General features: G+C 38.0%; 1 protein-coding gene across 5 annotated transcripts in view; it reads left to right on the top strand.

Annotated features, from left to right (window-relative positions):
- LOC149190588 (DNA ligase 1-like) overlaps positions 1-23,716 on the top strand; it is a 309,510-nt gene that overhangs the window by 274,644 nt on the left and 11,150 nt on the right. The window lies entirely within an intron of this gene.

Genomic DNA, 23,716 nt, shown 5'->3' with positions numbered 1-23,716 from the left:
AAATTCCTCCAAGTGGAAAATAAAAACTAGTTGGCTTGATTCTTGTCAAATAATCTCGACCGTTGATAAATCTTTGATCAACTTTTAATCACTGCTGTCGAAAATATTTATTGTTGAGGAATCTTCGAATTTCTCATTAAAACCATTTTTACTTAGCTCAAAAATAATTATTTTGAGCTAATTTCTTTAAAAAATTGACTTTCACTTAACCACCAAGGTCCGAGGGTCCAATTTTTCTTGAAATATCCAATATTCCCTTGCTGGGGGACCTCCAAAAGTTAATTTCTTCTAGACCCAAGAATTTTTCAACTTGGAGTATTTAATTTCTCTAACATTTCAATTTTTGACTCAAATTAATTAATTTTCAGGCTTAGGATTTAATTTTTATTTTTCTAGAAAAATTAATTAATTGACACTTCGGGGGATTAATAATTTTTCCACCCTCAAATATTTTAGCCATGGTGTATAAGTATGAGGGACCATGCACTAAAATATTTTTTACCCAATTCTGCGACACAATATGATCTAGTAGACCAAGTGATTTGTAATAAAATAATTTAGCCAATTAGCTTAACTTATTCTGAAATCACTTTTACAAAAGACTTAACTACAACATTAGAACTCACCTAAGACTTCAACGATAAATTCCACCCTAGCTTTGGGGTGAGGTTGGAGGGAAAAACTCTGCCGCTCATCTATGTTTTGAAACACTCTACAAATCAGTGAGACAAAAAAGCTCCTAAGATGAAATTCGTCGCCAAAATAATATGCTTATCCAATTTGTTACATAAATACACGGTCTTACTAACATCATTTACATTACAAACTTGCCGCATGGGCTTACAATAACATAAGAATTGCTCGCTGATGATTCTAAACTTTGAAAAATTTCCTTCAAGCTTTTGGATCCTGCTTTCTTGGAATGTTGAAAAAATGGGTGCAACAACTGTCTCCATATGGGGACACATTGCTTCCATGAAGTAATGCGAGAACGCTAAAATCTTGTATCCAAGAAAATAGAAGTCCATCAAATAGGTATCCATTACAAACCTGCCGCATGGGCTTACAATAACATAAGAATTGCTCGCTAATGATTCTAAACTTTGAAAAATTTCCTTCAAGCTTTTGGATCCTGCTTCCTTGGAATGTTGAAAAAATGGGTGCAACAACTGTCTCCATATGGGGACACATTGCTTCCATGAAGTAATGCGAGAATGCTAAAATCTTGTATCCAAGAAAATAGAAGTCCATCAAATAGGTATCCATTCAAAATCGAAAACATCATGCATGGAATATCTGCTGGAATAGAAAAATCTACTCTAACAAGCTGAAACATAAAGGCATAAAACATAAGTGCATAAAGTAAAACTAACTAATGACATAAATGGAAAGGAGTAGGGTTAGAGATACTATACATAGTGCATACTAAGCATTTGTCGACTCTCAAGTAAGTCTGTGGGCTGCTTCTCGGCTATGCCATGCTGAATTCTGAAAATGATAGGACTTTGACGTATCTGAATATTGAGCTGCTCTCGTCTATCAGATGCATCAAACCTCTTCCTTCTTTTACTTTTCTTCTCGGTGGGATGCGATAATATTAATGTGACCAATGTAGATTTTTTGTCTTGATCCTGAGAATGCTCGGATGAAGGATTTGAGGATTCTAAAATATGCTCAACCTTATTTTGAATGTACTCTGTGAAAGGTGACACATAAGTTTGATCATTCTCAATTTCTTTTTCAACTATGGTACTTCCCGCTGACTTGTTTGGAATGCAATGAGATGAAACTTGCTTTGGGAGGCTTGTGATAAGTTGAATTTCCAGAACCTATATCTTTTCCATCTTCATGGCATCCATTTTCTTTGAATGCTCAACCTTTATAACAATGATTTCCTTGGCATGATTTTCTTCCATAGTGATTGAATGATCTTGCACAAGCAGATGAAAAAGATGAGAGGCTTGTGCAAGGGTTATGAGTGATTCTTAGGTTAATATTTCTTAATGTTTAAGTACTTTAGTCATGATTAGCCTTTAATTATGACAATGAATACTTATTAATAAAAATCAAGATGCAATCTTTTAACCACAAGAAGAATGTGCCAATTCGATATGTGCCAACAAGATATAACAATTCCCACAATTATTCAACAATTACAGGATGTGCCCAAATCCCGTAATAACTGATTCAATGATAGTTGAAGCAGTTGGAATAATTTAGTCAATGCTTGACAAGATACCAATGATTATTACCACAAGATTATCAATGCTCTAGCTTCAAATAAAAGCTTCCAAGATATTTCAACGAGATAAATGCCAATATTATTCTAGAGATGCTCAACATAAGTTACCACCAAATCAAATAGATTGGAAACCTTTAAGTAAATATCATAGATGCCCAAAATATTGCAAAGACTGCTCAATGAAAATTTGAAATAAGATACTCCAATGCCTAAACCAAGAACACTTAGGTTTTTAGATTCGATTCACTTAGACAACCAAGATTGCTAGATTATGATGCTAATGTGCTTTAGAGAGTGAGCCAATTAGTGCAAACTCAACAAGATTATTAGTAAGCTCACAAAGGACAAATAAGTGTTAGTTTTCTTATCCAATATTATCAATGTCAAGAAGCACATTTAATAATGAAGACAAAATCTTTCTTACAACAAGGCATGAATCATTGAAAACAATTGATGTTACATATGTTCCAATTAGTTTCCAAGGAGCAGCAAATAAGTGTATGACAACAGTAGATTATTTATACTTAAAGCACTTGTAGATGCAAACTTGAGATGTCAATATGCAAGTGAAATAAGCTACTATCAAACCAATTTTCAGAATGCCAATTTCTTAATGTATTAGGCCTTTTAATGATGCAAATTCCATTGTTAGAAATCAGACTTCTATGCAGAGATGACAGTCATGAAAACTTGAAGATTTAAGCCAAATACTTAATGCCCAAATGCTTATATAACTTGCTAATTATGTTAGATGGCTTATCAATTGATTTTAGAGCATTTAGATGTGTTTGTTATCATTCTTATGAATGAATATGACTTCTGTAGAAAACAGTGAGGAATCATGAGGGTTAGAAGCCAAACCCTTAGGCTTAAAGGCCTTGAAGAACTTGCCCAACTTGTCCACAAATTTTCCAAGTGTTATGCTACCTGAATACACAAATATGTGATCCAATTTCTCTGCAAAACCACCAAGAATTAGCTTAGAAAATCAAACACTCTAATCAGAAATGGAAGAGGGCAGAGATGAGCCAAGGAGCAAGGGCTAGAGGTCAAAAGGATAGACGCTAGGGGTGCTAGGGCAAGGAGAGGTCACAACCAAGGAGAAAAGTCCCAGATAGGCCTGCGATAAGGCGAGGAAGGCCTCGGAGGCCTAGCTGCTCAAGGGAAGACGCACTAGAGGCCATAATTAGGGCAGCCGAGAGAGAGGAAGGCAAACTGAGAGGCCTCAGAGCCTACGACATGCCTGAATGAGGCAGGCCGAGGAGAAAGGAGGAAGAAGAAGAGGGACTCGAGGGTAGGAAAGGGTAGAGGGAAGAAGGGCTGAGGGGAAAAGGGCAAAGCAGACGAGGAAGGAGGGAGGACCAAGGGATAAGGAGGTAGAAATGAGGGTCGTAAGGCTTGCGACTATGCCTTAGAGGCCAATGAAAGGCCGCCGCAATGCTTGGAGGCCTTGTAGCCAAGAAAAAGGGAACCAAGGGCTAGACGACTAGGCTTCAAAGGGAAAATTGGGCCAACAGTGAGGGTAGGAAGACAATGTTGGGCCTAGAGGCCCTAAAAAAATTGCAAACCCTTGCCAAAACTTGAATTAGCTTCAGATCTTGAATGTTTGCCCAAAATTCACTGATGCTGGCCCTGCAAAAAATCTAGAGGCTAGATCTTGCACTCAAGGGCCTAGATCTAGCTCTACTCCAACAAATTTTCTTTGATCTCACCTGCACAAATAAATTTACAGTTGCCCAAAACCCCATTATATACAAAAATTTCAAAATTCTCAAAACCCCTTAAAACCCAAGCTGCAAAACAAGGGTTAGAAAGTAAATTTACAAAAATTATTATACAAAATATATTTAGAAAATATACAAATGTACAATGCTTAGGGAAATTTTGAAGAAAATATTTTTTGTAGATCTTGACAATGGCTAGATGTATTTCGAAAAATAAATGTTAAACAACAACCTTAGCAAAGTTATAAAATCACATTAAATAGTCAGAATCCGAACATAGTCAGCCTGTGGCCACAATTTGTGAACTTGGAGCCCAAGGATTGGGGAACTTGCAAACTGTATATATTTTCTCAAGAAGAAATCGTTAAAGCATACAATGAATTTGATCACCGAAGATTAGCCCAAAACTTAGCAATAGAATGATCATATCAACTACAATGAAATAATGATTTAATTAATATTTGAAGCAAAATATAGGAATGCACATATCCAACACATACCACAAATCTACGAGACAAAGACACCATGAACTGCACCCCAAACTCTTTTATTATGATGATCAAAACGTTCCTAGTGGGACCGTGGCTTTACACTAGCTTTTACAAAGTTATATCAGAGTATAGCTCAAGTTCAAGATGAAAATAGAAGCAAATTGCCTTTTATTTATAGAGAAATTCCTCCATGTGGAAAATAATAGCTAGTTGGCTTAATCCCCGTCAAAATACTCTGAATCCATGATAAATTCTTGATCAACTTTTAATCACTTGTTAGGATATTCCGACACATAGGAAATAGTTAAGTATAACTTGGTCTAGTATAGAGTTAGGTAAAGTGTGTTTCTTTACTATGTACATTTTGTAACTTACAATCCGACGTTCACGATATGTAGTGATCCGACGGTTCATTCTCTCCTCGGTATTACCGACACTTGATCCGTGGCTTAACACCCGATTGGTCCATGATCTCTATTGAAAGAGCATGGAGGGTCATTTGTAGGTGAACCGTCCATGAGAGAAGCTTATGTAAATTTTCATTCTTTTATTAATAAATTGCCTGAAGTGGCCGCGTTGGCTCAGGCCATGGACTGTTTCCCTCTTTGAGGGTTTTAACCACGTCAAAAGTACTGGTGTATTGATCTGTGATCTGTTTGTGAGCGGTGTCTTTTGGTGTTCTGTCTGAGGAACTTACCTTGTAAATTCCTACATAACTGTTGTCGAAAATATTTATTTTTGAGGTGTTTTCGAATTTCTGATTAAAACCATTTTTTATTAGCTCAAAAATAATTATTTTGAGCTAATTTCCTCAAATTTGACTTTAATTTGACCACCAAGGTCGAAGGGTCCAAATTTTCTTGAAATATCTAATATTCCTTTGGTGGGGGACCTCCAAAAATTCATTTCTTTTAGACCCACAAATTTGTCTACTTGGAGAATTTAATTTCTCTAACATTTTAATTTTTGACTCAAATTAATTAATTTTCTAGCTTAGGATTTAATTTTTATTTTTCTAGAAAAATTAATTATTTAACACTTGAGGGGATTAAGTATTTTTCGAGCCTCAAATTTCTTCACCATGGTATCTAAATATGAGGGACCATGCACTAAAATGTTCTTTACATAAGATTTACAAATTTAACCCTCAAAGGGGGAATACTCGTTCATTATAGACCCTCAAAATACATACCCAATTCTGCAAAATATGATCTAGTAGACCAAGTGATTTGTAATAAGATAATTTAGCCGATTAGTTTAAATTATTCCCAAATCATTTTTACAAAAGACTCGATTAAAACACTAAGACTCACCTAAGACTTCGACGATAAATTGCACCTTAGCTTTGGGGTGAGGTTGGAGAGAAAACTCTGTCGATCATTCGTGTTTAGAAACACGGGCGAATCAGTGAGACAAAAAACCTCTTAGGATGAAATTTGTCACCTAAATAATAGGCTTACCTAGGTTGTTACATAAATGCATGGTCTTACTAACATCATTTACAATTTTACATCACAAACTTGCAGAATGGGTTTACAATGACATAAGAATTGCTGGCTGATGATTCTGAACTATAAAAATTTCCTTCAAGCTTCCGAATTCTGCTTCCTTGGAATGTTGAAAATGTGGGTGCAACAAAGTGCTTCTCCAACACTTAGGTACCATTAAGAAGAAAAATCTAAAGGGTGAGATGAAGATCTCCCCTTCTACGTGATCGTATCTCTCAATGGATCACTGCAACAATTTTATGATAACCAAATTATACCTGCAATTTATGGATCATTCGTGTTTAGAAACATAGGTGAAACCGAAATAATAGGCTTACCCAGGTTGTTAAATAAATACACGGTTTTATTAACATCATTTACATTACAAACTTGTAGAATGTGTTTACAATGACATAATAATTGCTGGCTGATGATTTTGAACTTTGCAAAATTTCCTTCAAGCTTCTGGATCTTGCTTCCTTGGAATGTTGAAAAAATGGGTGCAACAAAGTGCTTCTACAACACTTAGTTACCATCAAGAAGACAAATCTAAGGGTGAGATGAAGATCCCCACTTTTACGTGATCATTATCTCTCAATGGATCACTGCAACAATGTTTTGATAACCAAATTATACCTGCAATTTAGTCTATTAAGCACAAATTATAGGCTAAAGCTAAGCAAAGATTCAATAAAGCATAGAAAAATCAATCCAAAAGGAGAGACTAGCCATTTATAATTTTTCTTTTTCATCTAGATAATGGTTGGTTTGACTCTAGCAAATAATTTTTGCTAGTAAAGCACATGTTGGAGATTTAATAATTTTTTAATTAAGTTTGACTTTAAATTCATGTCTTTGCCCACTTAATAGTTAAATTAACTCACAAAACACAAGGAAGCCCAATGTTCCACTTGCAAAGGACTTGGAAGTCAATAAGATGAAGAACAATAGTCAAATAATCTATAACATTCCAGTCCAAGGTACCAATGCCCCTCTTGCCAACTTGAACTCTCCTTGGAAATGAAAATGATTACTTAAGTAATTTGTTGTAGTGGAAAGACTAACAACTTCGACCTTTAACGACTACTTTTTGATTCTTATTCTTATTATCTTGGAAATACTAATCTCTAATAGCTACATTGACCTTTCCAACAACTATTTTTTAATTGACTTAACTTTTTTATGAATGTCCAAGTTAAATTCCCACTTCATCAAGATCCCTAACACCCTAGCCGGAGCCCACTTGGCCAAGCGTTCTACACTATTTTGCTGCGATGTGGCACATAATGCCATGTCATATGTTGCATCACCCAAAATGTCCAAAGTGTTGCCACATAGGCATTGTCAAACCTTGGATGTCCAACTCCCTTGAGGGTAATTTTTTTCTGAGACATGGGTTTTGTTCCTCTTGCTGGACATAACAAATGTCCAAAATGATTCAGTGATCTAGTTGTTCTACCCCTGGAAAGTTGTGCACCCTTGTTGACTACGTTTGATTGACCATAAATTGAGAATGGCTCATAATTGGAAATATTCTAGGTGGCACATCATCATCTCATTGAGCTCGACAATCTCTTCTTGACCTCTGGAGCACTTTGTATTGGGAATTGTAACCTGCCTCAAGAAGTGCTAAAATGTCGTTGACTATAAGATTGCTATATTTGAGAAACATCTGAGAGCCACAACACCAAAGCGAAGGCCACCTACAAACTTGCTAGACTCATAACCATGTGGAAAGACATAGGTGCACCTTGCTATTGATCTGTTTAGTAGGGTTGCTAGGGTTTTGGCAGTTTTGCTAGAAGGGCACACACAGTGCAGGGATGCATTATTACCTTGGCCCAAGCCTCCGTTTTTTAGGCCCAATGGCCTCAAAACAGTGAAGGGACGAGTCTGTAAATACCCCCCTGTCAACTTCAATTTACATCCATTGCCTTTATGGAGTTAGTTGGGTGGAGGTGTTAGTCTATCTACCGTATTTCATAAAAACAATGCTACTAGAGCAGAATTCTAATAGCAGATATTAGTAGCCAAACAATAAAAATATATGGCACATAACATATGGATTTTGGTCTATTGAAGCCACCCTAACCAGATATATGGATATCTATTAATTTTGAAGTCCGTTTAAGGATTTATGAGTCGAAATAACTTGCTGTCCTATCTGATGACCTCTAAAAACTACGTAAAAGTGTAGGTACAACAACCTATTTTGCTCAAACAACTAATCAATTTTGTGAAAAATACCTCTTGGGAGTTACCTTAAAGTGTGAAAAGGCTAGGGGGTGATTGTAGAGGCTTTGGGGCTTCCCCTCTATTAAATTTAGACGGAGAACACAATTTAAAATTGGTTGGAAATTGTTGGAAATTGATTTTAAGATTTCTGAGTCATGTTTATTAACTTAATTTTTTTCTAGAAAATTAGTTTAATCCACCAAGAATTAGTTTAATATTTCTGGCTAAATCCACCTCGTGACTTTCAATTATCCTTAGGAGTGGCCCTCTTATCTAACCTCTACAACTTTTGTTATTTTTTGCAGAAAAATATGAAGCACTCAAGATATTAAAGCCCTCGTTTGAAGCACTTTAGAACCCTCAAATTTATTTATTTGCAAAACCAAGACAAAGAAGCAAGAAACCCTAGTTGCTTGCTTCCATGTAGCATATTGGCTCCTCAATGGTAGTGAACATTAGTTTTAGGCTAAATTTACCAATTAGCAAAATGAAATTAGAATTAAAAATTAATGCTCAATGGCAATAGGAAGAAGAAGAATACTAACAATACCCACTCCGCAATTGTACAAAAGAACAAATGTTTGCAAAATAGGTGAGACTTTTTTTCTTCAGTAGATAACACTTGTATCAAGTGAACAACAACAATTTACAAATGAAGAAAGTGTAGCCTTTATAGAAAATATTATAACGGTTAGTTTAACTCTTCCTTGATAAAATTTTTATTCTTCATCCACAAGTTGGAGACTTAGTAAATTAATTCATTAAATATTACAATATAATTTTTAATTCAACCACTAGGGTGTTGTCTTGGACAAATGTGCACAATTTATTTTAGGATTCTCTTTGTTCATGGTCTCCATTGCTTAACTAATTGTTGTTGGAAAAGTAACTATGTTCGGTCTTCATATTTATCTTTGTATTTGGTTCGATTTTATAAAATAAGAAAAGTAAATTTATATTATTATTTCTTTAGTCAAGCATGTTCTTCATGCTTCTATGTTTTGTTGAAGTCAAAGAATTGAATTTGAGTAAAAGTCCATTTGGATTCGAATTTACCTCCATAAGACCAAGTCGGCCCTCCAGTTGGTTAAGTCAGCTCACCCAAAGGGATGTCTTTTCGCATACAAGAACAACTATTTATAGGTGTGAATCCTCTACTAAACTGAAGTAGTGCATTTATGTCTTGAGGTATTATGCGAGCTTCTGAGGTAGGGATTTGCGAATTTCTTTGAAGGTATAGATGTGGAAAAAGGATATGAAAATAGTGCTAGTAGTTTGTGGTTGGAGGCCAGAAGATATGTGAGTTGTTCTTGTGATGAATATAATTCATGTAGAAGATATGCGAACTGTACCTGTGATGACTGTGATTCTTGAAGAAAATATGCGAGTTGTTCTTGTTATAATTGTGTTATACAATCTATGGAAGAATCATGAGGTCTGTAAAATACAAGTTATAGGGAGGACAAATTTCTCTATGGGACAAGGCATCTTAAGGACAGAGTTGTGACAGTGATTGGAGGGCTGACTTGGGGATCTTATCGAGGAATTTGTCTTGGTCTTGGACCTTGGATATCTCTCTTGATTTGATTCTGTAAGAAGAGGATTGTTTGGGTTTTCCCCAGTTGTGGGTTTTGCCCTCCCGTGGAGCCTATATCTTGTGTTCCTTGTGCTTTGTGATCTTCATGTTTTGGTAATTGCTTGATGAAGTAAAATAAAATTAATAAAATGTCAACAAATATCACAAGTAATTATCTTGAAAGGAGATTCAACATTAAACTCAACTACCTTGATTTTCCCACAATTGGTCATCACTTGCCTGCCACGTCATCATGCCTCGCTGGAGCTCTAATTCCTTGGGAATTTGGGGAAACCAAGAGACTGGTTTTTTCATCTCGTTCTCTAGACGAATTTTGACATATTATATGTCAACTTTTGTCAAGTTTCACCCCTGTTAAGCCTCTTGGAAACTTGTCCTGTCACATTGTCACACCCAAGTAGATGATCTCTAACGCCCTTGAGGATTTACAAAATCTGGAATGTGGGTTTTTTTCTGCTCATTGAGTAGATCAATTTTGATATCATGTATGGCACAAACAATACAATGTTTTTCCTGAAAATCACCTACGAAACTAGTTCTGTATTGTTGACAATGTTTGATGGAGTTGTAACTAACCATCATATGCGTAGATCGAGAATCCTCTCATCATGCTCTATAATATGAGACTAGGTTGACTTTTTGACTACTTGGACGATTTTGCATTGGGAGGCTTGAACTACCTTAAGGAAATGTGAAAGTTGTCACAAGTGATTACTCTGCTGTGTTCGTATCATGACTAAAATACTAAACCATGTCCAAAGTCACCTACAGACTCTATAAACATTACACAAGTTGGATTGGTCCATACATAGGTGATCACCCCTACAAAGGCTCCCATAAAACCATGAGTCCTCATGAGAAGCCTCCCAAGGTCCTCCAATTCGATCAGGGACAAGATTGTTGAGGCGAAGAATGGATATAGACTTAAACTAACAAGATATAGGTCTAAGAGACCTAATATAAAGCCTCACATGTGTTGAATTTTGTAGCTATGGTCGGTCTTCATAATTAATATTTTAGACTTTGAAATATGTATAATGAAAAACATAAGACAGGTTCTTCATGTCATTTTATTTTAGTCCTTGAAATGATTAATATGAGACATGTTCTTCATGTCGGTTATTTTACCCACCACTTGTGGGTAGTGTATATAGGAATTTTTCTTTCCCCTAGATGGTCCTCAGCTTGCAGCCAACAACTCCTTTAAGCCACCAGATGACTCAATTTGCCATTGCCTCCACCACTTGAGCTAGCCATGTGATCCCTCAAGCACTTGTCATGATTGTATGTTTGAAGGTGGGCCTCCTGACACCAAAGGTATGACTTTTCATTGGTTTGATTGAGTAATTTTGTTTACTTTTCATGGGCACTTTTGGTCATGGATTGGTGGGGGGGGGGGTTTGGCGGAAAGAGTGGGTTAGGTCTGTATTCTTGTCTCCACTGCCCGATTTCGTGGTTACCCTTGTATCCTAGTCCCGTGGGATAACCTTTTTTGGTCACTGGCTTCAGGGTTGGCACTACATGGGAAATCCCGATTTTGGTTTTGTGGTCTCACTTCCCAATAACACCTACATCACTCCCCTTCCACTCATTTTATCCCCATTCATCTATTTTCCCAATCGGGTCCACATGTCTCCACTAGGTCCACATAGGGTTAGCCTCCCTTTCCTCTTGTCCACACCTTGGTTCAAGTTGAAACGATGCCCAGAGGTTGATATATCTAAAAAGAAAAGAAAAAACATAATTTGGCCACTCTCAACAAGAAATGTACCACAAAATGCAAAAGATGACCGGAACATACAAATTTAGCACGTGGGCAGAAGCCAGACATGAGCTCTACCCCTTACCCATGGCCATCACCCTAGTTCCTATGGGTCTTAAATGAGCCCCCTCCATCATTAAGGAACCCATAATTGTCCTAACCCCCGGTGGGCAATGAAATGGTCCACCTTAAGGGGGTGTATCCATTGCTACATATTACACATCATGCTCTCATCCCTTGGAGCCCCAAGCAGTTATGAAGAAAAAACAGTCAAAGGAAAAAGGCATATGAAGAAGGGTGGAAAACAAAAGCCGGGGTAACTCATGTACCACAAATTTCTCCCCCTACACTCATATACCTAGGTGTGGACTTCCCCTATTACCCTTGTACCATGACATTTGGTTTGAATGATTCCCTTGATCCCCACTCCGCTCCATTATTATATCATTTTCCACCTAAAATTTTAGGGATGTACCACAGACATGTCACCCCCTTTAGAGGTTGAAACCACCTAATAGGGTCCTTGGTTAACCCCCTATTGAGCTTGGAGACACTTGTATATGTCAAAGCCCACTATGGAAGGGCATGCCACCATGAAGTGCCCCATTGATTCCATGACTTGTAAGCTCTTTTACTTGATTATGCTAATGATTTTTTGTATTGGAGGGTGAGGGGATGCATTGGATCTTATGCAGGATTATAGGTGGGTCTCCATTTGGGGTTTGGTCTCCCTATACGAGGTCCTAGCCCTCCAGAGGACCACATGGGCACTTGTAGGGTGAGCGTTGAAAGCCATGGGCCTCCACCATAGTAGAATGTACTTCATGGATCCCCAACACCACTCGTTGATTGCTCGTGTTTCACCTTTTGGATGAGGATGATGCACCTTGTTCACTATCTCTAGTCGACTCCACACGCACCATTCACTTGGCAGATGTTCCAGAGTCTAAAGGATGTCTCTCACTCCAGAGGGTGCGATAATATCATCATCCCAACCCTTATAGATGGTCTACATGCATTTTCGATCCACATGGAGACCCATGATAATGTCCTTGTGCCCCCCTAGACCCACTTGGGAGCACCACAGGTTCTTCCTTGGAAGACAAGGGGTTGGCCCCTTGTCAACTATGTTTGGAGTCCAACTCTTCATCATGGCACCCCCTGGACTTCATTAGGGCTCCCCAAAGGCCCAATGACTCACTTTCCTCATCATTCGACCCTCTTCAGAGGCTTCTTATTACGTTATTGAGCAATTTGGTGGGTGTCATAAAAAATATTATTATTATGCACATTATTTTATTTTAGGGGCTCAATTAGGCCAATTTAGTTGAATCGAATTCATTAAAGAGTGTATAAATAGAAGTGAGATGATTCATGTTGATCGTCATCACTTGGATTTGTTTCTTATCTCTTGTGAGATTTTCGCTATCCCTTTTGGAGGAGGATTTTGGATGTAATGGATGAATTTTGATGTTTGGATATCTCTCTCTTGTCTTGGAGCTTCATTATTGGTATAATTTTGATGATTGGATATACTCTTTGCACATGTAAGTAATCCTTTCATGTCTATTATTGCTATTTTCTTTAATAGATTGATGTTGTTGGGATTTTTGCCATACTAGATCCGAAATTTACTCCTTTTCTGATGCAAAATTGTGAAAATGTAGTCTTTTGTAGTGTTGCATCATCTCTTGTTTCATTTGTGAAAGGGTGAATGTTCCCAGGGATTTCTTCTATTGAACATATTTCAATAAGTCATCAATTATTGCAAATTGAAGTATAAATTCTTCTAGCAACTACTCTCATGCCCTAATTGCCATGTGAAGATGTCTAGGAGGCTCATTGATTGGGTGTAGTTCCTCTAAATCACAAATTTCATCGCGACTCCATCTTCCCCAAAGGATTAGGCATTGATCCTTCCACATGTGATCTTTTTCAAAGAGAATTCCTCTCACCTTCCCCTCTTTATCTAGGTCTAGCCTACATAGGTCACCTAGGACATCACTTTTCTCACAATTGAGCCATCAAAAGAATTCGATCTCTTGCCCACAATTGCGTTGGTGTGTCCTCATGAAGCCCTCCAAATTTCACGAGATTTTGATGGTGGAATCTTGAGATATTTCAAGCCATAGCTCAAAGATCAATTCTTTCCCTTGGTTTCCCATTGGCTAGTAATCTCATTGGGATCATAACACTAAATTATCAAAGCAATATTCCTTCTTTGATCCTCTTCCTTTCCTCAATTAGGTCAAGTACATCCTTGATTGATCAACTCCATATCCTTGACCTAATTTTGGGTCCACTTGGCCCTTGGTGGTCTCGCAACTTGTTGATTCCAATTCCACAAAGATCACTTAGAAGCCAAACATTCATAAGGCCTTCTGAGGCTAGGGGCTTCCTTAATGAAGCATACTCCCAAACCCTATCCTCAAAAGCCCTCTTAGCCCTTCCTAGAGAGCACAACACCTTGCTTCTAAAGAAAGCAACCCATTTAATCGAGTCTCTCTTGCGAATAGGCTTAGGAATCACTTCCTTATCTTCATTGACTATCTCTCTCTTCTAGTGATTCCTCACATATCGACACTCCCATCGGTGGAAGTCTGTAAAGAGTAGGGAGCCTTAGTTGAAGTGACAATGGGCTATCACTCCATTGTTTCCCTCGACCTAGTAGTTGCTCTATAGGTTCCCCTCTTAGGACCCTTGCTAGTTTGAGCGGTAACATTTTGGTGCCGTTGTCAGGGAGGAAGTAGGTCCACCTCCCTAGTGAATCATTAAGGAATTGATTCATTGACGACACTTGAAAAATTCCTCTGGCGACTCCATTGATTGTCCAAAGCCCTCGTTTACTTGAAGGTGACAACATTCCTCCTCTAACTAGGGGCACTGCAAGAAGGGGAGAACGAACTCCATCACCTGTTAGAATCACCCTTCTCCCTAAATTTGAAAAGGTCAGTGATCCTACGCCAAAGATGGCAACTGGTTCTAGCATTGACCCAAAACAAGACCAACCCAAAATGACCAAAAGTGAAAGGCATTTTATTAGTGTCTTTGCCCCTTTGAAATTTTGAGTGATGATCCCAAACCTTTACTTGAGAAATACAATAAATGGCTCTAGAAGTCCAAAGGCAATGCTACCATAAGTGCTTGTGACTTTGTCGAAGAATTCTATTGGAATGTCTACTAGGTTGATATTTGATAAAGATAGGCTCATGATGCTTTTTGCTTTGTCTCTTGAGGATCAAGCAAGGGAATTGTACGTTAGTCTTCCTCCAGCATGCATAGATGACTCTGACCAATTTGAGGACATGTTCATGGGAAGATGGTCATGTAATGCCCAAGGAACCTTCAACATTGAGAAGTTCTATCAAATAAGTAGGGGAAGGGAAGACATCCAGGAATTTATCAAAAAATTTGATAGGGTAGTTAGGGATATCCTCGACCATTTAAAGTCCACTGATGCTAACATTCTTGACAAATTCATCAAAGTTGTGGGTGGCCACCTAACTTATGCATTAAGGGGCAATAAACCTTCAACCTGGGATGAGGCTAAAGAGATAGCATTTGAAGTCAAGGAAAACTTACGAATTTCTGGAATGGATTCTAATGACCATCCCAAGGCTAAAACGGAGGTTAAGAAGGAAAAATCCAAAGATCAACACGAAGAAACCCTTCTAGTGCTTGTCAAGAAAATGGAAAATCTCAATGAAGAAATGAACTCACGAGATAGGCTCTTCATGAACAAGCTCATTGCTTTGGAAAGGGCCCAAAAATCTAGCTATATCCTGAAAGGGAAGCCTTTTCGTAAGAAGCAAGATGAAGAGGCCAAGCCAAGCTCATCTCAGGTCCCCAACACTTTGGATCCAACGAATGTTGTTGAACAAGATTCATATTCCAAAGACAAGCAATGTGATGAGAATGACAATGATGATGAAGAAGTAGATGAGCAAGCTTACCATGTAGAATCCGAAGCCTTCCACATTTTGCTAGGGTGTTCATATATTCATCCTCCCATTAGTGAGGTCATTATCAAAGAAGAAAAAGAAGAGCCAATCCTTAACATTGATGATAGTGGAAGATTCAAGGAGGTCCAATGTTCACGAAAGGACAACAATAAAGAGCCCACAACCTCCAAGGAACCCAACAAAGATCACTCAATTCGCAAGCAGGTCCCTCCTAAAGAACCTCTCCCTAAAGATCCCCCTAAAAAGGATCCTCCGAAGAAAACCAACCCAAAAAAGGATCCTCAAAAGGAAGAGAACATCAAGAAAAGGGACAAGTGCAAGTAGGTCGGACTTGACATTGATCTAGAGACTACTATAGTGAAAATGAATGTGCCAGTTCCATTAAAGGAGATTGCAAAACTTCCTCGACAACAATGGCAAATCAAGAAATCCCTGGGCTTTGAAGAGGAAAAATTACCCAAAGACTTGCAAAACATTCACCTTCTTGACTTAAGCCCAGGACATGAGCCATTCCTGCTTACCTTAGCCATAAATGGCGTCTTATTACATAACTGCATGTTAGATTGAAAGGCTTCCGCGAATATCATGCCAATAAAAGTCATGAAGCAATTGGGTCTTAACATCACTCGACGATTTAAAAAAGTGTGTGGTTTTAACTCCAAACTTGTAGAAGTAGAGGGCCTCATAAAGGATCTTAAGGTTTCTTTGGCTATGAACCCTAATATATCTTTGCTTATGGAAGTCTTGGTCATACATATCCTTGATATATGGGGTATTTTGCTATCAAGGAAATGGGGGCCCATTGTTGGAGGTCGTCTCCAAATGGACTTGTCATATGCCACTATCCCGCAATCTAATGGAACCCCCTTCATTCTTTATAGAGAGCCTACTTACCTTATTCATGTGATCAGGCTAGGACCGATCCCATACTATAAGAGACATGAGATTGAGAAGCCTTCTCCCATTCTCCCTTCACAAGAAGTCTGTATTCTCAAGTGTTAATTTTAGGTATGTTCTATGCTTATAGCAAATTTACTTCAATTTTCCATATTAGCTCTATCAATTCCAGATTAGCAATCACATTGAGCATGATAGTAAAATGCAGATAGAACATAAATATAAATCATAGAAAACAAGCCAAGACAAGAGGACACAAGATGTGGCACCAGCCAGGAACAAACCCTAATGTGGGGAAACCCTTGATCAATTCTTCTTATGTTCTTCAATAGTTCAGCAGAGAGAGATAGTACATATACATCAAAAGTCAACATTTTTGACTTGTCAAAATAAGAGCATAGATCTTCTCGAGGAAGATGACACATGAGGTAGCATATCTGAACACAAGTGATTCCATCACCATTCTGCACCCATCACTGTGTTGCACTTCATTACACTATGTTGCACTCATCATACTGCATCCAATCATCACTATGTTGCACCCATCATGTTGCACTTCATCATCACTACGCTGCACCATGCTGCAATTCATGATCACTACGCTGCACTTTCATGTTGCACTTCATCATCACTATGCTGCACCATTCATGCTGCACTTCATCGTCACTATGTTGCACCATTCATGCTGCACTTCATCGTCACTATGCTGCACCATTCATGCTGCACTTCATTATCACTATGTTGCACCATTCATGCTACTTTTCATTATGCTGCACCATGCTATACTATTTGACACATCTGGAAACCCTCATCATTGTTATGATACCGAAACTACTACAGAGATATCATTTTGGATCTCCTTCATTGTCAGTATGCCGAGACTCTAGTACAACTCTTTCTTATTATAAATACACTGTACCACTGCTTCTTCTCCTTATGCTGAGATAGTGGGATTGTGATTGTGTCTTATTATGAGATCACCGAGATGCATACATACAGGTCTAAATCTCACTGCGATATATTCAAGATTCTGTCACAGTGATGTCGAGACTGTTAGGGCTAGTGTAGGATTCGAAGATCCCTTTCTTCTGTCAAAAGATAATCATCATCCTTCCTTTCGTTGAGATATGCACCACCGAGGACGAGAGCACTACCCTCTATATCACTATGATAATCACTGAGACTTTGCTGTCTGTCTAGATTGCTACAGAAACACTACCAAGATTCATATGCCAAGGCTTGCTTCTTGTCATGCGAGATTAGGCTGTCTTAATGTCGATATTATCATCATGAAGAATAGGTCTTTGCGATAAGCCTTCTTATCAATGTGATGATCATCCTCTATTAGGACAACGTTTATATAGCTCCTTCCTTGACAGCGAAGAGCCCTCATTATTATCTGCGGTTAGGGTATATGCTCTCATTAGGATTGCGTCTAACTGTGTGAGAAGAAGACTATAGCTAGGGCTCCTTTTGGAGCATCCATTGGCAGCGTATATAGGCTTATCCTTGCTGCGTCGAAAGGTCTCCTTTAGGATAGCGTAGGAACGTTTCTTAGACTCCTCCATGACCATGTTAAGGGCTGTCCTCCGTGGCAGCATTAAGGTTACTTCATTGACTGCGTTTGAACTTTTACATTAGGGCAACATAGAGCCTAGGGCACTCCCTCTAGGGTAGCGTATACTCATGGTGACTTCTCCTTCTACCAAAACCCAAACGAGTGGAGAGGAAGAAATCACAAGAGACGAGTGTCCAAATGACTAGAAGGCCACCTCTATTTATACTAAAATGTCGAGGACAAGTGGGGGCAATTTGGTTGCTGGCCGACCTTGATGAATTGTCCCATAACACAAATAAATTCATATCTCCATGAATACATGTCGGAATCGGATGATCTTTAGATCAATCCCGCACCTCTCGACGAGAGGAATCCAAGAAAAATATTAGCTGTCATAAATAAGTAGACCCACATGGAGTTTGGCCCTAGTTGCCAATTTTAACATCAAGCGACCAAATCACAAGGCCTAAAATGGAATACAAGTTTGGGGATATGGTCTTGGTAGATAAAAATCCAATGCCCGTCAAGATTTATGGGAAAGTTGGGGGAGGATTATTACTACATTGCCAAACTCAATGATGAACTTTGGCTGCAACCAGCATGTTAAGTCATATCACCCCTTTCCTTGATACTTGACCTTGTATTATATGCATGTTAGGGTAGGATGCATTGCATGCTAATTTTCTCATTAGAACTAACATCATATGATATTTTCATGACAAATTCGTTGCTAAACATGAGAAGGATGATGTCAGAACAAGAAGTATAATTTTATATTTTGTCAATGATCATTTGATTCCATATGTCACAAATCTTGACACTTCAAAGAAGATATATGATGGCCTAGTTGATACCATCAACATTGGTCAAATAATGATTTTGAAGAATGAGCTTCGTGATGTTAGAATGACAAGAAATGATATTGTGGCCTCATATTTCATGAGGATCTCTCAACTAAGAGATCAACTTCAAGCGGCTGATGAAATCATTTTTGATAAAGAACTTGTGACTACAACACTTAATGGTTTACCTAACTCATGAGATTCTTTTGCATCTAATATATATGGCAAAAAGGAAGCTCCATGTTTTGAAGAACTATGGATCTCATGTACTCAAGAAGAATCTAGACTTGTCTCAAAGGAGAAGATTCCAAAACCTCAAGATGATGGCTCTCAAGCATTTGTATCCCACTCTAAAAATGGCAAAGGTAGAGGAATTTTTGGAAAACTTCAAAGAAATGTAGGTAGAAGACCAACTCCTTAAAAGAAGGATATTCAATTTTTTCGTTGCCACAAGTTTGGTGATTATAAAAATTAGTGCATTGAAGGGAAGAATGATAAGAAGAGGAAGGTTAATGATGATGATGATGAGCATCCTCATTAGAGCAATTCCGAGAATGATACTAAAAAAGCTTTAGCAACTAGGACATGTTTTACTACAATTGTCAATAGATCTTTGATTTCTGCAAGTAGGCTAGGAGGAAGAGGGCATTGAAGGGGTCTCTCACATAAAAAGAGAAGTCATAATAATTATGTTATGAGCCCTTCTTAGAACTGATTTGTAAACCGTAGAAATTTGGAATTCTTGATAAGAAAGCCTTAGGGTTTGTAGATAAAACCCTAGAGTGAGATCTAGATCAATGTTTCCGTTGAAAGAAGAAATCCTAGCTTATGCAAGAAAGACAAGGAAAGCAACATGTTGATGCGTTGACAATTCCCTACATTAGAGGAAATTTCAGCATAAACGTGCCCATGAAATTCTCATGTAATTTCCATGTCATATGTAAACCAATCAAAATCCTTTAAATTTAAAAAGAGATACATGTAAATATTTTCGATGGCAAAGAAGAAAAACTATTTTTTTTTAATTGTAATTTGAGTAAAGCCTATATGGAGATCAACGAAAAATACAATTAAAAAAAGTAGTTTTCTTTTTTTTCCCTCCAAAATTTATAACTCTTATTTTATTGTTTTAACTATCTTTTATTATTTTTCCTTAAGAGGCCACTTTTATGCTGAAATTTCCTCTAACGAATCCTTAAAAGATAAGTAATCTCTCTTCCTTAGAGTATTATTTGTTAGCCTCTTGCCTTTGTTTCCTTTTTGGTAGGTTATAATCATCTTTTCCATGACCTCCTAGTGAAGGTTGCAGGCACATCGTAAAGACTGCCAAGGCTTTGGAAATAGATGAAAGCATTGGGAAGAACAAAGAAAAGCTTGCGACAAGAGGATTCTCCTAGAGTGATTTGTGTTCAAGAGGGAGAGGTTGTATTGATATCTAGAACCATGCCCAATGACCGAAAGAGCTCATAGTTCAGAGGGAGCACATAGGCCAACAAGTTTGAGGGATACCATTATGAAGACTGTGTTGAGATTTGAGGAAAGTCAGTGATGAATTCCAAGTGGATCTACAAGATTGTAGTAGATGGAAACATAGAGAAGTACAAAGCAAGTTTCAAGGATTCTCCCAAAAAGAGGGAGAAGACTATGACACAACGTTGGCTTTACTTGTCATGTACACTTCAGTTAAAATTTCTATTGCTTTGAAAATTGCACCAGTTAGATCCATAGATCGCTTTTCTTAATGATTGAAGAAGAAGAAGTGTACTTAAAGATACCTCAGGGCTTTGAGGTGCATGAGAAAAAGTCTCACGATTATAGACTAAAGAAAGCTTTGTACGATCACAAGTAGACACATTGGACTTAGTATTCTTTGATTGATGGATGGGAACATAAAGACTTACATGACAGAGGGAGCAACAGTGGCAGGAGAATTTGCTTCAATAATAGAGAGAGTTGCCAAGCTTTGCTTCAATGTTAGAGGGCATTGACATTTGAGTTCAAGATGAAGGATCTTGGTTGAGTACATTACTTCTTAGAACTAGAAGTGTGGTAGAAGCCATAAGGAGTAGCCAAATTACTACAAGAAGGTTTGCTTCAATGTCAAGCAGTTGTGGTAATGGTTCCAGTAAAGGAAGCAATTGCATGGATATACAGATTCAAATTGGGTAGACAATGTTGAAGACAGGAAGAGCGCTTCAAGATGATGATTCAGTTTTGATTTTGCTTAGACAGGAAGACATTTTTTGAACTCAACACTGCAAGAGCTAAGTATTTTTTCCAGCGAGTTTGATGAATTGTGAAGCAGTGTGGCTTCATTAACTACTCGAGATGACCATAATGACAGGTTAAAGGACATACCAAAACATGGCACATAAAGGAGAAGTGAGGCTCGCAAAGCCTTTGTCTCATGGCGAAGTTTGTACACTTCAAGGACAAGCTTGAGAAGTTTGTATACTTCAGGGACAAGCCAAAGTGGTTGAGAATATTTTCTTCGATTGGAGGGAATGATGATGTTGCATCAAGGGGAAGACATTTTTTCTTGAGATGGAGGGAATGATGATGTTGCATCAAGGGGCAAACATTCTCCCTAGGTTAGAATATAGATAGGTCAAACTGTCAAAGTATTGACCAAGGGCCACAAAATATGGCTAGGGAGAATGGCCCAGAGAGCATCAAGGCCCAAAGTGCTCCCCAGGTGGGCGAGTGAGTGCTTCTAGCATAGGGCAGGAGAGTTACCATTCAATTAACATGCAGGAATGGTAATAGCCCCGGTTTTCACCACAGGTCACAGATGTTGACCAAGTTTGAAGTGATGACTTAAATAATTGGTGAATTGGTCCAGGTGACAACTTGTTGAGCATGATGTTGATGCAAGATGCTTTCCATGGGTAGTGGGTTGACACATCAACATCAAAGTCTTAAAAACTGGAACCAGGTTTCAAACTGACCACCTATATAATCATGATTCAAACTAGAACTTGATCAAACTTGATGTAATGAACTAGAATGGGGAAAAATACATAAACTAATTAATTTTAATGAAAAAAACCTATTTTTAAGATTGCAAACCGTGATTCCAAATCATTAGAGACGTAATATGGAATTTCTTCTCATCTATATACCATCTAAGGGTGCATATATCAAAATGGTACCGAGTGAAATACATATCAATGATATGTTGACAAAATGGATAACCATCGGGGCTCTAAATGGCCTCTAGAGTCCAAAAACAATGCTAAAATGAAGCTCTAAATGGCCTCTAGCGTCCAAAAACAATGCTACAACTCAAGCTATTGGGCCATTAGCCTACTACAATCACTCATCAACATGATCACTCATCAAACTCATCACCACTACTACATGTGGGATCATCACTAGGAGCTACATAAACATTATCTAACTCAGAGTTTGAGGTATTCTCAAACTCCTCTCCAACTTCAATTGCAGTATTAGTAGTAGCATGAGCAACAACACTAGGCCTAGCAAAACTAGAAACATGAGTTTGTCGTGTTGCACGACTACTGCATCTCTCATGAGTCACCATGTTCCATAAATGGTCTTTGTGGTTCCGTTCCTTCAGCGCTTGGATCAACTACCAAATTTGCATTTAGATCAACACCCCCAAATCCACTAGATAGCTCCAAACCAGCTCGAAGATGACAATGAACCTCCAAACTTGTTGCTATGGCACCAAAACTCAATGTTGTTGCATAACTGTCCAAGCTCTCATATGCTCACAAGCACTAAAAATCAAATGTGAGCAAATAAGAACTTAGGCATTCTTTTATAAGCTTAAGGGGCCAGATTTAGGAGGGAACCTAGCATGCTTTGCTATAAACCACCTACGAGTCCCATTAACACGCCCAACCATGTGGCTTTCTAACTGGCTGTTATTTTACGAAGTGAGCCGGTTAGGTACTAAAATTAGTCGGTTTGTTACCCAATGGGTCTTGACCAACCAACAAATCATATTTGTTGGGTTGGTTTGATACTTCAGGGAGCTAACCGACCTATTTGATTGATTTTCAGTTCGATTGGACCAATTTTTGAAACTATGATCAACATAGGTAACTCATTCAGGGACATTCATTCTCTCTAAGTCAAGCATGTTGAACAAGATTAGGGAGAATGGTTCAACAAAGGACAAATATTATTCCTGAGTCAAGTATATTGACTAGGGAAGAATGGTCCTGGAGGCCCAAAATTACTCAACCATAGAATTGATTAGGTGCCTTTCAGTATTAGGCTCAATGTACCCTCTAGATAGGTTGAGTGAGCCCATTTAACATCATGGCCTAGAGTGAGGTCTTTAGATTTGGAGCAAGAATACTCAAATGGATTGAGTGTGTACCTAGGGTTTCACCATGAGACAAAGAGATTGACCAGGATGATGGTAAACCAAGACTAGTCAGTATACCATGGGTCAGAGGCTCCAACTAAAATCATGGTGACTAGATGATGCTAATGATGTAATATTGGTCAAAGATGCTGACCAAAATTATGGTACCTAGTTGATGCTGTAGATTTTTACCATAGGTCAAAGATGTTGACTAGGATTATGGTAATCATATGATGTTAATGATAAATGACTAACCTTTTCTTAGAGAAATTTGTCAACAAGAGAACATCTAATAGTCATTATAAATACCTCCCTGGCTAAGAGGGAGTGTTGAATTTTGTAGCTATGGTTGGTCTTCATAATTAATATTTTAGCCCTTGAAATATGTATAATGAAAAATGTAAGACATGTTCTTCATGTCATTTTATTTTAGTCCTTGAAATGATTAATATAAAACATGTTCTCCATGTTGGTTTTATAGAGAAAATTTTGAATTTTGAATTTTTGGCTCCAAACTTGTCAGGTCGGCCCTCCTTCCTGTCAAGTCCAGCCATAACACTATATATAAAGCCACTCAAAC

This window comes from Pinus tabuliformis, chromosome 3_1 (assembly GCF_031772625.1).
Source record: "Pinus tabuliformis cultivar Carrire ecotype Pingquan chromosome 3_1, CPIR1, whole genome shotgun sequence".
In the NCBI taxonomy this organism is placed as follows: Eukaryota; Viridiplantae; Streptophyta; class Pinopsida; order Pinales; family Pinaceae; genus Pinus; species Pinus tabuliformis.
The sequence above is the reverse complement of the archived record's forward strand: the minus strand, read 5'-3'. Positions and strand labels throughout refer to the sequence as shown.